Source organism: Bombus huntii, chromosome 3 (genome assembly GCF_024542735.1).
Source record: "Bombus huntii isolate Logan2020A chromosome 3, iyBomHunt1.1, whole genome shotgun sequence".
In the NCBI taxonomy this organism is placed as follows: Eukaryota; Metazoa; Arthropoda; class Insecta; order Hymenoptera; family Apidae; genus Bombus; species Bombus huntii.
Window position 1 is genome coordinate 2,669,435 of NC_066240.1, and position 10,267 is coordinate 2,679,701.

Sequence of the window (10,267 nt, forward strand, 5' to 3'; positions counted from 1 at the left end):
ATCTGTCGCAATCGATCAGAGATAGGATTGAACGTAGCCGGCCGCGATTCCATTGCGCTCCAACGATCCCGAAATTTCCTCGTCGACGCGACGGTTCGACGTCGAGTTTCACCCCAGGAAATTTGGCGCCTCTGCTCGTCTTCTTGACGATGATCGGAACCGACGAACTGAGAAATCGTTCTCATTCGTCCAATCTTCTCGATCAAAAAGAACTTTGCTCTTCGCAGACATTCTATTCGGTAAAGATAGAACTGAATTACGAATTGTACTAATTCTAACGACTGATCTGAAGCTAATTAATTGACATCGAAATATGTGTACGAGCGGTTGGCAAATTCACATTAATTCACTCTATAAACTGGAAAATACAGAAACGTGATAATGTCACAAACATTGTTTTCTAAATTTACCTTAGGATTTGCTATCGTTTAGGTCATCTTCTAGCGATAAACGAACTTATGCTGGTAAGTCGTTTGTTTTCTTGCCAATTGAATGTTAATCGGCTCGTGAAGTTGTAGATGCTCTAATTGCAGTAAATAGTCTAAAAGCAGAAAGTCTATCTCTAATTAAATCTTCCACGATGCTCGCTATGAATTTTCCTAATAATCTGATAAAAGAATTTTAATTGATACTAAGTATAATAAGGTGATAAATAAAAGGAGATAATGCAACAAATAGACTCTATTATACTGGGTGAGGCGGAAATCGTAGTACAACCGGGCACAGGGTGATTCTATAGGAAAAAATAAGAAAAATGTTTGGTAGAACGTTTGTTCGTGCGAGGCTTCGTTCTCGAGAAAATCAAGTTTGAAAATTTGTCAAGTATACCTTAACTTGGCCAAGTACCGAATAAGTATGAGTTATTATACATGCGAAGATAGGTAAAAAATGATAAATTATATTTTCCCGTTTAAGGCTTCGTTTCTAAGAAAATAAAATTTGTCCATGTCTAATTGCGAAATGGCCTGATAAACACGCATTACACATTTTCGAGTTTATTTTTCTCGAAAACGAAGCATCTTGCGAACAAATGTTATTCTATATTTATGATTTGTTTTCACATGTAGTTGAAATTTCTGTCGATCATTTACTCTCGTTCGATCCGGAGTTAACGAAATTCGAGTATCAACCAAGTTCAATCTCGATTTTCTCGAAAACGAAGCCTTGCACGATAAACCGTTAATCCAAATCTTTCTCCTATTTCTTCACGTAAAATCACACCTTGTCCTACGTTGTACTACGATTTCTGTCTTCCTCCATACTCGTATAACATTAGCCAAAATTCTTTAAAATACCGCTTTCAAAACATTTTTACACCATTGTATTACACACAACCTAGAAATATTTGAGTATTAAACAGAAATATATTTGAGTATTAACCAGTCGCGATTCCATAATGTTTGTACAATTTAATCGATGGAAAGTAGCTCCATTAGCATCAAACTAATGTACAGCAGCTTCGTTCGTCAAATATTTGCAACAAAAAAAAGCAGTTCAAAAGCTGAATCCAACAATTTTCCTGCAGATGTACCTACGATTTATACGAGGAGACGCGTGGAATTGCATGCAGCTAAAGGATATACATTTGCAGGCATACGTCCACGTATACACGCGCGTATTCCTCGACGTCGTCTTTCCAGAGACTTTCACTTGCCCTCCGGTTCGGTGTATCGGCGTGCAGAGTTTACAGCCACGTGAGACGGCGTTAAGGATCTTCTTCCTCTTCCCCCACTATTCTTTTTCAGAGCTTGATCCGCTTCTTCCCCGAGGTAGGTATCATCGTGAATCGAGCTCATATACCAATCGCGACACGGTTCGTCGCTTTTTCACCTATACTCCATAAAGATTTTCTCCGTGCTGAATAGACTCGTTCTTTTTTCGGTAACGCGTTTGCTAATTGACGACGCCAGTATATACCTAGTGGCGCTTAAGGGGAACATCAACTGAAAACCAGCATTTTACTGTTCTTCAATTATCATTTACGTAGACGTTCTTGTACTCGTATAATGACGCGAACTAATTTATACTTCGTTCCAAGTTAGAAATTCTGTTTCTAAAGAGAAGAGATTGAACACGATATGATATAAGCTGAAATTTAACGTGACATTTTTCTCATTTATGCTGCACTAACTTTCATTCGATCTCGGTCCTGTCTTAACAGCTAAGAGAGCCGTTAATTTCCAATAAAACGCTTTAATATAAAATTGAAGGAAAAACCCTCGAACCGAAGTTCGAATTTTACAAGTACAGAGACAAACCGAACGAACTCCGAATGACCGAAAGAAGCAGCAAGGTTAAATGTTGGTTCAGCGTCATACTACCGTTAAAGTTAGATTATAAGTAATAACGGTGGAAAGAAGACGTTGAATCTTTATACGTATCGGACTAAATCGGACGAAGCGCGCGTAGATCTCGTTGAACGCGCCAAAAACATCAGCGACCGCTTCCGGCCGGTTCCAGGTTCCCTTTCCAGGTGCACCGCGACGTTGCACCTCGGTGCACCAGGTCAAACAAGAGCATTCGGTGAGGAAAAGGGACAGCTCTCGCGAGGGGGATGCGCGGAGAGGCGGTTCCGGCAAAAAAATTAATTGGGCGGATGTAATCCGATCGATTCCCACGATTCGACTATGCGCCGCCTTTATACGCGACGTACGTACGGATCGATCCGGTCCATTATCGTCGATAACCGGTGCACCGACCACTATATATATGCTTCTGTCGGTTCTTTTCAGAAACGGCTGATTACTCCTTTTCGATGGTCGACGGACATCCGCGCCTCACGGGATTTTGTTTCGTACACGCTGGAATTAGGGAGCGGTTACGGGTTACAGACACTATCATCTTTTTTCCTCTCATTTTTTTTTTTTTGTTGATGATGATTATAATAACGACGTGCAACTTGGTATTCTCTCTCTCAATCTCTCTCTTTCAATCTCTTTCTCTTGTTTTCTGTAAAACTCGAAATCTTCTTCGCTTTAATTAACAGAGAAGGGTGCAGTGGCTCGGGAAAACATTCGAACAGTTTTCGCGAATATACTGTGTACGTCGTGCAAAAAGTTAACAAATTTGAAAGCTTTATTAACAGTGTAGTGATTAAAACGATAAGTTTTTTAAGCTATTAGCTCGATTTTCGTGGTTCGTTTCGGAGCAGTTTTTCACAGAAGAGCGGAAATTCGCTCGAGTTGTCCAATAGAAGCTTAATGCTCCGTTGATATCACAGTTCGCTTATACACGTAAATCGTCTATCGCTTTCCCATTTCTAAGGCGTCGATGCGGCCATCGATTCGACCCTAATAACCGGAATAATTTCAGCCATCTCGCGAAAGCGATCGTTTAACGTTCCCATTTACCAGCTGAATCTTTTTTTTTTCGTTCGTTCAAGCTCTTTTTACCAATCAAGTACCAGCTGGGCTAATGCGAACCGTTTACATCGTGTCAGGAAAGTAAACATAATTACGTACGCGTTGTTCCTTAATTGATACAATTCGTTGGAGTATCACACACGGTAGATACGTAATTAGAGAGGCGCTTGTCCCGCGAATTTCTTTGTCGCGCAATAAAGACTGATCCGTCGGCACGTCTCGCCAGGAATACTCACGTGGCGCCAATACGAGCTTCGCGAGCTTAATTATAGTCACTCGATTAGAATGCACCGACAGGAGAACCGTGGTCGTTCGAGGTACAAGTGCAACGGTGCACCTTTCCTTTTGTGTTCGTGCCTCTCGCCTCGGTTCCCTCCGTGCGATTCCTCGCTTTTTTTGCGAACTGCGCCACCAAGACTACGTTCACGCGACAAAAATCGTATTTGGATGAATACGAAGGGAAATAGAGCGTCTTTATATAGAAGATCGACTTCTAAAATAATTCGTTCCATTTAACAATTTTTCATATCGATAAATCTTCGCACGTATACACATCTGTTATACTGAACTCGTCGATTGAAATATCCCATTTGCAATTTCGGAACATAGGAGGAAACCAAAGCTTCGTCCTCTTTTTCTATCGTATTTTTCTGCATTGAATTAAAAATATCCAGTCGTTACGTCGCAATAGTTTGTGTAATATAACTCTATGTACAGAACAAAGCATACGGGAAACATCAAATATTTTCCAATATTTGGAAGAATCAGCTCGCTCAGCGCTAAGGAAATTCGAAAAAGTTTTCTACGAGTATCCAAATACGTTCGCGAGTCACTGTACGCGTTTATCGACTTTTCAGGAAAGTTGCCCAGCGGCGCGGCGTGGCGGGCCCAGTTCCGGCAACATAACGATCCTTCGATAGTTCGGACGATCCTATTCTCCGCTCACTCCGCTCTATTCCGCTCGATTCTTTCTGACATTTGGAGCTCCCCCGGTTTATACACACCTTTGCACGCAGGTATGCAGAGCTATACCTCCTCCTACACCTTCTCCGCGAGCTGCATGCCCTCCCCTTTCGTGTCGTACGTTTAAGTGATCGAACCTTAACGGTCTACCGGCGCCGCGGCCGGTTTTACCTAGATTCTAAGCGTACGTACAAGTACGCTTGGAACAGCGCCGAGAGAGAACGCTGGTCAAAGAACCGATAGAGAGGAGAAGAGGATACTACCGGCAAGGGTCAACTCTCCGTCACCTCCGACGCGCGTTCTTTTCGTCGGCAGGATGTGCGCGCACGCGGTTGATATCCTTTGACCTTACCGGTACTTAAACGCGAGGATTTCGATTGGATTTTGTCGCGCGTTTTCGTGCCGCTTCGCGCCTCTTCATGGCTTTCCTTTATCGTTCGTTTCCTTCTTCGATTTCTCTGTTTCCTCTTCGTTTTTACATACATACGCCAGCGTAAGTATTTATTCACTTCGAATGAAACCTTTCAATGTAATTCTTCTTCTTACGTCATGCAAAGTATTATTAAATTAATCAGTAGAAATAAAGATAGTTGACAATTCGCGTTTCTTGAAGAACGTTTTGAAGCTGCGATGCGCTGCGTTTCTATTCCCTGCGTCTCCAGTTTTTTTAATCAGTTTACATTTCTTTCGTACCGAATTTGTTGTATTTTTAGTAATTGTATTTCAAGTAAAATAGAAATTGATTCGGTTCAATGACTCCATCGACAAATGCATTTTACCTATCCTGGAGAAATTAGAAATATTATAAATATTATTCTTATTATATTAATATAATATTATGTAATTGAAAATATTTGAAATCAGTAGAAATAAAGGTAGTTGATAATTTGCATTTCTTGAAGAACGTTTTGAAGCTACGATGTGGTGCGTTTCTATTCCCTGCGTTTCTAGTTCTTTTAATCAGTTTACATTTCTTTCGTACCAAATTTGTTGCATTTTTAGCAATTGTGTTTTAAATAGAATAGAAATTGATTGAGTTCAATGACTCCATCGACAAATGCATTTTTCCTACCCTGGAGAAATTAGAAATGTTATAAATATTATTCTTATTATATTTAATACAATGTTATGTAATTGAAAATATTAGATTTTATTATTAATATTATTAATTATTATCAGAATGATTAGAAATTATATTATTAAAAATATTAGAAATTATAAATATTATTCTCATTATATTTAATATACTGTTGCGTAATTGAAAATATTGGATTTTATTATTAATATTATTAATTATTATCAGAATGATTAGAAATTATATTATTAGAAATATTAGAAATTATAAATATTATTCTTATTATATTTAATATAATGTTGCGTAATTGAAAATATTGGATTTTATTATTAATATTATTAATTATTATCAGAATGATTAGAAATTATATTATTAGAAATATTGGAAATTATAAATATTATTCTTATTATATTTAATATAATGTTGCGTAATTGAAAATATTGGATTTTATTATTAATATTATTAATTATTATCAGAATGATTAGAAATTATATTATTAAAAATATTAGAAATTATAAATATTATTCCTATTATATTTAATATAATGTTGCGTAATTGAAAATATTAGATTTTATTATTAATATTATTAATTATTATCAGAATGATTAGAAATTATATTATTAGAAATATTGGAAATTATAAATATTATTCTCATTATATTTAATACAATGTTATGTAATTGAAAATATTAGATTTTATTATTAATATTATTAATTATTATCAAAATGATTAGAAATTATATTATTAGAAATATTGGAAATTATAAATATTATTCTTATTATATTTAATACAATGTTATGTAATTGAAAATATTGGATTTTATTATTAATATTATTAATTATTATCAGAATGATTAGAAATTATATTATTAGAAATATTAGAAATTATAAATATTATTCTTATTATATTTAATATAATGTTGCGTAATTGAAAATATTGGATTTTATTATTAATATTATTAATTATTATCAGAATGATTAGAAATTATATTATTAGAAATATTAGAAATTATAAATATTATTCTTATTATATTTAATATAATGTTGCGTAATTGAAAATATTGGATTTTATTATTAATATTATTAATTATTATCAGAATGATTAGAAATTATATTATTAGAAATATTAGAAATTATAAATATTATTCCTATTATATTAATATAATGTTACGTAATTGAAAATATTAGAAATATCTTTATAGTTAATATTAATTAGAATAAAAATATTATTATAATATTAATATAATATCGGAAAATTAAAAACATTATCGAATCAAAGAGAGGTTGATTCTACTTGACGAAGTTAATTGATGAAAATTGCAAATCTCACGAGCGAGCGTAATGTATGTGCCGACGTTAACAATGTCTTGATGTATAATTTACATTGTTTTTAGCATCTAGTTCTTATGTGCCACGGACACTATCATGGAGATTACTGTAGGAGGTCAAGTATAGCGGATGGTGGAGGATTTTTCGCGGAGGGGATGCGTGTACGCGGGGCATGCAGGTGATATCCTTTGACCTTACCGGTACTGAACAGACTCTAATGCGGGCTCGAGTTTGGCTGACTGTGGATACATTTTAACGCGCTATGCCTGCACGTTTAAAACCGTTGCTTTTAGTTCTAAACACGAAGTCGACGAGGCACGCTCATTCGATCCGTTTAAACTTTCTAATAGGAATTTTGTATTTTCTACAAAAGTTGACTAATTCGTAGTTTCGAATTACACAGCAAATCAGTAATTGGTCACAACGTTAGCTTCAAAATATTGCCATCGGCGTGTTTCAAACGTAACTCTCGTAACACAGCGACTCGTGAAACCAATGATCCTTAAACCAGTAGCATTGCTATCGTAGGAAATCAGTTACAAACAGAATAAGAACAACGTTTCGATAAATCGAACCTCGACCAGGAAACAAGTGTTCTTATCGTAAACACACACATTGCTTACCAGCTGAGGGCAACCTCCTACTTTCTCATTACGTGCGTACATCGATAAACAATCATTTTAAACAGACCACCGTCTACGATTTTATCGCACACTTCCGACTTAACTTTTTTAATTCAATTTACTGTGAAAACGAAACAAGATAACGCGTAAGAAAGTGCAAATGAACGTATTCATCGCAAGATCGAAAGTCGTCTCGATCTTGGGAAAACAGTTTTCCATTCAGTCCGATGTTTTCAATGCGAAGTACTACGAAAATTTCATTGTTCCGTGAATTTGTTAGGGAAAGAAAGACGAACCAGAGGGCAGGTAAGGAAAGAATCTTGCACGTAGACGATGAAACGATGCAAAGGGATACGATGCAGCAAGGTACGGCACGGTACGGCACGGTACGTTCACCAATGACCGAGTGGCACGGATCTTCTTCCATCCTTTCCTCTCTTCTCTCATCTCCGCGTCGTGCAAACACTTTGTACCCACAAGCGTACCGCTTTCTGTACATGTGTCTGTATATATGTGTAGAAGAGTGTACGACCATGTGTACTTAGAACCACCGCGAACCTATTCCCCTTCGAATGCAAGGCTTGAATATTTCCAGCGGCACTCTTTGCCGGTATTAATAGTCCTTACTTTGAACGTGATATCAGACTTCTTACCGATGAATGATTTTCACAAGCTAGCCAGCAGTCATCGACGTTTTTAATTTCATGCCGTTACTGCTCGATCGATGCAACTCGACATTCGTTTAGCTTCGACTCAGTTTCACCACGCAGTGGATTATTAATCCTTAGAAAAATTAAATAATCCCAGGCAATAGTTCCTACTTCGACAAATAGAATACAACGATTCAACGTGCTTGCACGATTCATTTTATCAATTACTTTTAAAAATCGATCTTACAGACTGTTACTGTATATAGATGCAATAGTAACGATCGCAGAGAATAAAATCGTCGTAGATCCTTTCGCGAATATGATTTTCCAATTAAAATACATTCAGCCAAAAGTATGGAAATTTGTAGAAATGTTTGACCAACGATTACGTTCGCAACGATTTATTCGTCTCATGCAGAGAGAAAGAAAGATGAGAATATGAGTGACGATGGAACGAAGAATTGGACAATTTTTAATTAGTCAGGTGTATGTTTCGCGAGCGTCGGTCGAAGATTAAAGTCCTCGAATCGGAAATCAACGAGAGGAAAATCAGTGAAAATTAAAGAGACGACGCGAAGAAGGAAAGTATCGACATAGCGATAGAGTCTTGATAAGAAAAAAGGAAGGTAATAAATAGCTGGGATGGGAAGGATGCAAACAAGTTGAATCGACGTTGGCTTCGCGGGGAGTCAGCCGCGGAAATCAAACGGAATTCCACTTGCATTGCGTTACGCTGCATTCTCCGCGATCGGAGGCTCCTTGTACTTTCTAATTACGCGTTGGTTTCTCATTCGTCGTGAAGGTGCCTCGTAACGGACGAGACGCGGCACGATAACACGGGCCGATGATTTTTTCGTAACAACCCGACCGATTATTTCGGAACGTGAATTTCTCCTGGTGAATTTTTTTCCATCGATCCAGACCACAACGTAGCCTAGCAAACACAGTCACGCTCGCTTCCTACTGGGAACAGTGAATCACTGGATTAATCGTACCAGCCGATGATATATTAATTTGTCGCTCGGTAGCTCGTGAATCAAGCATTTATTACGTTTAATGCGTAGTAATTGCAGACACAGATTAGATGGTTTAGAAAAATCCAAGTTCGCGTATCGCATGTTTCGTACAAAATTTACAAACAACTCGATACGTATCTGGCCATTGCTCCTTAACCCTACCGCGGCCCTCGAATTCTTCAAATATTCCAATCTCGTTCTTGTATCAATACGGAAAAAGAGAATCGTAATATTTTAGGAAAACTTTAACAGAAAATTACAAGAGAAATTCCTATCTATCGATGATGATTCTTTCGTATTTCCTTCTCAAATTGTAAGTACAAGTACGAATTAAATTAACTTGAATTTGCTATAGTCTATCGCTATATGTCTCTACTATTATTATTATTATTATTATTATTATTATTATTATTATTAATAAAGTTCGAAATTTATGCATGATGTAGCGAATAGAAATGAATAGTTAGTAATAAGAGAAATTGATACTTTGAAATTAAAAGTTGCTAGTTCAACTCAGTGTATTAAAAATCAAATCCAGCAGACTAATCTTCGCGTTCCATCATTTAAGATCCAGCAATGCCATTCACGCGCCTTCCTAAAGCGAATCGTCAGTAGCGGACTATTACAGACTATGGGAAGTGGCTTCACCTTTTCCTCCGGCAATAACGTCTAACGAAAAATCTGCAACAGCCATTGTGGCATAACGCTTGCAAACCGCTTTTACAAGTGAAATTGCGGAGGACAAGAGGTGGCGGCTGGTTGTGTTCGAGGCATAGAGAATCGCCAGCGATGAAGGCAGGAATTACGACGCGCGGCGGCGCGTTGCACACGTTCGCCCACCTTGAAAACAGAGAAGAAAGAGAGAACACCGACGCATCACGTGCATTCATCGGCTCCTACGAATTAATCCTATTATAGCGGAAAGCCTCACCTTCGTCGGCCACATCATCATCGGCGTCGCCGTCATCTGACATCGTCATCGTATTCCATCGTCGATCCCACACCGCGTGCGAAGGCGAGCCTTTTACGTAATGGACCGGAGGTTCCGTTTGTTTATGTAATCAGATCCCCCAGAAACACGCGGAGAACGGTTCGACAATTTTGCAATGAATTCACCATTCATTTCCCGTGCTTTCTGCACCTCGAGATTTAAGAGAATATCGTAATAGGCGCATAGATATGGATGGATCATCCGTTTCCGAAGAGAAATCTACGCCGTTCAGATTGCAATAGATATCTTTAAAATTCCA